This window comes from Penaeus vannamei, chromosome 39 (assembly GCF_042767895.1).
Source record: "Penaeus vannamei isolate JL-2024 chromosome 39, ASM4276789v1, whole genome shotgun sequence".
Taxonomy (NCBI): domain Eukaryota; kingdom Metazoa; phylum Arthropoda; class Malacostraca; order Decapoda; family Penaeidae; genus Penaeus; species Penaeus vannamei.
In genome coordinates this window covers 20,169,836-20,175,652 of record NC_091587.1, presented here as the reverse complement: position 1 = coordinate 20,175,652, position 5,817 = coordinate 20,169,836, and positions in this window count along the sequence as shown.

Sequence of the window (5,817 nt, the reverse complement as noted above, 5' to 3'; positions counted from 1 at the left end):
AGGGAGGAGGGGTGAGGGAGGACAGGTTGGAGGGCGAAGGGTGAGGTAGGAGAATCTGGAGAAGCGAAGGGGTGAGGGAGTCAGGAATGGGTGATGGAGGAGAAGTTGTAGAAACTAAGGAATGAGGGAGAAGAGGGAGGAGAACCGGAAGAGTGACGGAGGACAGGTTGCAAGAGCGAAGGTTGAGGAAAGGAGAAACGAAGGGTGAGGGAGGTGAAGTGAGGGACAAGTGATTAGAACGGTGAAGGGAAGAGGGAGGGAAGCTGGTATGAGAGTGAGGGAGGGAAGTGTTCAGAGCACTACATAAGCAGTGAGAGGAGGTGACTCATGACTTTGCAGACAAGGGAAAGGAGGGGCGAGGGAGGGAGGGAGCGAGAGAGAGAGAGAGAGAGTGAGAGAGAGAGAGAGAGAGAGAGAGAGAGAGAGAGAGAGAGAGAGAGAGAGAGAGAGAGAGAGAGAAACAGAGAGAAACAGAGACAGATGTGTATATATATATATATATATATATATATATATATATATATATATATATATAGAAACCAACATATAACGACTATACAGCTATATATATGTATGTGTGTAGACACTTAACTATGAAAACCATCACAAACAAATTACTAGTTGTGGGCGGTGTTGTGGGCGGTCACTCGTGTTTCACTCCACATCAGTTCCTCAAAAGGAAACAGATGAACTACCATTTAGCAGTCTCGATCGTATTCCCGTTGTTTATAACCCTATAAACGGGAAAAAGAATACGTTCTGATTCCATATCCAGTTTCCAGTGATAGGATCGAGAGGCTTGGAACTTAAACAAAATATCTTGTTGTTGTTATTATTATTAAAATCAATATTATTACTATTGTTATCATTATTATTATTATTATTATCATTATTATTATTATCATTATTATTATTATTATTATTATTATTATTATTATCATTATTATTATTATTATTATTATTATTATTATTATTATTATAATCATCATTATTATCATCATCATAGCTATTGTTATCATTTTCATTTTTCATTACTTCTATTATTATGATTATCATCGTTATCATTATCATTATAATAATTATTATTATCATTGTTATCATAATCATTATTATTGTTATTAATATCAATAACAACTGTTTAGCATAATCATTATCATTACCATTTATCCTTATCCTTATCATAATTATTATCATTACTGTCAATATCATTATTGTCATTATCATGGTTACCTTTATTACTATCCCCATTATCATAATTATCCTCTATCATCATGATTATTGTCATTACCGTCAATATCATTATTGTTAGTATCATGGTTACCACAATTAATATCCCCATCGTCATAATTTTCCTCTATTATCATAATTATTGTCATTACCGTCAATGTCATTATTGTCATTATCATGGTTACCACAATTAATATCCCCATCGTCATAATTATCCTCTATTATCATAATTATTGTCATTACCGTCAATATCATTATTGTTATTATCATGGTTACCACAATTAATATCCCCATCGTCATAATTATCCTCTATTTTCATAATCATTGCCATTACCGTCAATACCATTATTGTCATTATCATGGTTACCACAATTCCTACCCCCATCATCATTATCAGTATCACTAAAAACATCATCCTCTGGCATTTGGAACAGATAATTCAAGATATAATTTTCAAAATTTTACCACCCTCGTAAAGTAAATTCCCTAAGGTATTGGTATGTGAAGGAACGATGGATATAATAATCATTTGTACTATTTGAATAAGTCAAAAAAGTCAGTAAGAAGTAAGAGAATATGTGCAAGAATGCTAAACTACAAATTTATGAAGTATATATTTCATTAAATTAAATATGTAAATAACACGTTTCTAGAGCAATTGCATATATATTACTATATTTCTTTTTATGAGATTTTCTTGAGTCTAATCTGTATATGTATCTCTTATGTCTATTTATCTATCTATTTACTCATCATCCTCTTTCCCCTCTCTCTCTCTCTCTCTCTCTCTCTCTCTCTCTCTCTCTCTATATATATATATATATATATATATATATATATATATATATATATATATATATATATATATATATATATATATGTGTGTGTGTGTGTGTGTGTGTGTGTGTGTGTGTGTGTGTGTGTGTGTGTGTGTGTGTGTGTGTGCGTCAGCGCGTGTATGCGTAAGTATACATACATAAATCTATGTGTATGTATATATACATATATACATATATATACATATACATATAAGTATATATACACACGTGTACACAGTATATGTATATACATACATAAATATGTGTATGTGTATATATATATAATATACAGATAGACACACACACACACACACACACACACACACACACACACACACACACACACACACACACACACACACACACACACACACACACACACACACACACATACACATATATATATAATATATATATATATATTTATTTATTTATTTATTTATTTATTTATTTGTATATGTATGTATGTATTGTGGCTGAAATAACCCTGAACGATTCTCCAAATATGATGCCACTAAATATATATCCTAATTATTCATAAATAATTATAATGTTTTATGTCCGCGCATTCTCGAAGGAGCAACAGAAACCTGTAATTTACCATCTTTCCCCCAACACATTTCGGCGAAGCCAAGGCGGACCTGCGTAGCTACGTGGGGCGCGTACTATCTGCTTGACAGGTCCAAAGTGTAATCTTAAAATACTTCTAATATGCTCTCCGTGTTTACCTGCTCCGTGCCAGAATCTGCGGTGACGCCCACACAGACACAGGAGGAGAAGCAGGATGAACTTACTGGAGCCGGCTTGATGTTTTTACCCGCAGTGAGAGCAGCCAACGAGGTGGTACTGTATCGGGGTTCAGGACCGGCTGGTTCGCCTTACCGGGGTCGTACTGGTTCACCCGCGCCAAGGTCGAGATGGGGGGCGATGGGGGAGGGGGTGATTGGGGGGGAGGGGGTTGTGGTGGCGTGAGGGAACTCCAGATGTCGCCATACCAAGTGGGGTTTAAGTTGTTGTGTGTACCTTTTTACATAACGTTCTACTTCCAAGTTGTATGAGAGAATGGAGTGCACTTCGGTTCGTTAGGTCTAAGTAAGGTTGTTTCACATAATGGCAGTTCTTTCTTAGAGGGTAACATTCGGTAGAGAAACACTGCCTAATATGGCGATACATTGCATCGTACGCAGTTGTTGTTGTTGCACGATAGTTCTCATCCAAACACTATTTACTGGTAGGAAATGCATACTACGGGCGTGATATGGATATTTCCGTGTGGATTAAAAATAGTCATTAAGCGGACGACTGTCGACGAACCACGATCACCGTCAATGAATTCCTTCGAAATGTCACAAGTTTCTTACCCCCCTAGAAGCGAAACTTTCGAAAATTTCCTTTTGACTTGACACGGGCAATCAATATACAAGAAGGCACTTTATATTCACCTCAAAGACCTTTGTATATAGAAATCAACATCTACTAAGTTGCGGTATTTGGGGAGACAAGTGGGGCGGGGAGGGGAAGGGGGAGAATAGGGAGAGAGCGGAGGGGGTATGGGGGAGAGGGAGGAGGAGGGGGGGTTGGCTCGGAGCGAAGATGGGGGAGGGGGAGGGAGGGAGTGCTGGGGAGTTGCCACAGAACCCCACCGCCAGTATCTTCTGAAACTCTCCAGTCAGACCGGTTAAGATTCTTGCCTTTTTCACTTTTCTGGGCGTCTGGGCTCTGTTTTGTCTATTTCCCTTAATCCATCAAGTTCTGAATCGCCGAGTGTCGTAAACAAAGGAGTTCGGTATTGCGCAAGGAGCGACTTGTACGTGTAAACTTGTCGGGGGGTTGGTGAGTGTAATGTGTGTTCGTGTGTATGTGTGTATTTATCTGCGCATTCAGTCTCAGTTGGCTCTCTGATGTGAACGTGGCCGTAGCGTGTTACGTTTCTCCGTGTATTTTGCCGATAAAAGGGGCACTGTGAGCGGGAAAACCTGTGGTAAGGGAGAAGCATTTGTTAATGGTGAAGAGAAAGGAAAAGCTGACAGTGTGTGATGAACTGCTGACCAAGTATGAGGACTGGCTGCACGTCCCTGGAAGTGTGACGAGGGGTGTGTGATCTGACTGGAGAGAGTACCATGTGCTATAATTCTTAAAGCGGCTACTTCCTCCTTCGTGTGAATACTGTCTGACTTATTAGTGTGATATCGGTTCGTATGTGTTTTAGTATTGGTCTAGTAACGGGACTGTTGTTATTGTAATTTGAGTGTGCGCGTGTGTACTACGTAGAAATGAATGAATGAATGGAATTTACTCCCCTCTTCAACGAACTGGATTCTTACCATGGAAAAAGTTGGCGTATATTTTCGTGTTATTGTATGCTAGTAGGCACTCTTACCCTATGATTTAGCTAGGCAAGGGAAAGGTATGGTGTGTAAATTCTGCACGTGCTGCACCCGAAAATTCTTGACAAATTAGGCGTCGCGCCCCGGATAAAAACGTTAATAGGCTTATATCAAGATCATAATGCTTGCTGGCTCCAGACTCGCCATTTTTCAGTCCCATCCAAAAAATTATTTTCCAACATTTTCCTACTGAAGATAACGGTACAGATAGTGATAGAAATCAACGCTATCTGAAGCTCTCATGTAACCTCAAATTTTTCAAATCGGATATTAACCAAATTAATGCGTCTATAGAATACTCATAATGATGAACACTGATTAAATACTTTTCTTATTAGCATTAACAGCCACGGGATTTTTGGCAAGGTTTCAATACGTGTCCGTATCCGCATGTGCATCGCAGAACGTGGCCTTGGATGGTGAATTAGACATATAAATGTAGAATTTGTTAACGCCTAACAACAAGCAAGTTATGATGGCCAGAGCATGTTGCTAATCACATGTCTTGCCCAGGATTTAGCAATATATATATATATATATATATATATATATATATTATATATTATATATGCGCTTGGGTAAGATACTGTAATGTGTAAATGTTAATTAATGTAAAGTTTGTGGATTTTTTTTTCATTTTAGTTGAATACACATTTCATTTTGAATTTAAATAAAGTAAAGACCTGCAGTTTGAATTAAAACGAAAGTACAATTACAAAACACGGATTTGTAACAAAACGACTCATCCAAAGGGTATTATTTTCCCAAAACAATAGCATTCACCTAAAACGGGAGCTTAGTTTAATTTTGAAAAGTGTTTGTGACATTTATTTGAATTATTTTTAGCAGATAACGCGCATACACGTCACGAGTTCACAGAGGACAACCGCACACTATGTAGAATTCAAACAACAAACTTTTGAAAAAAATAAACAAATTTTATTGTTGGAAACAACTTTTGAAAAGTCTCCTCGCAAAGATTTCTTACACAGGGCAGCTAGGACACGACAAAAGGAACTTCCCTTTGATTTCAAGTATTAAGCTGTAACTCTCTACTTCACACGAGGCGAGCTCAGTGGCTGTCCTTGGTTGCTTGGTACAAACACCAAAGAATGAAGGCCGCCCAGACGTATTACCAACGGCCAACGACCCGAGAGGAACCACCATGAGGGCTAAAGGGAGGGAAGGGGTTGACACAGCGACCATACAATTTAGGATTTGTTTCTTTGGTCTGGGAAGGGAGGGTGGTTATGCGGGGTGGTTTAGGAATTTGGGTTCTCCTCAATGGTAGCTGGGTTGTCATAGTTCGGAGTGGTAGGTGTGTTTGCTCATGTGTTTTAGTATTTACAAGAACTCAATTATTGACAACCAAAGACAAAAATAGT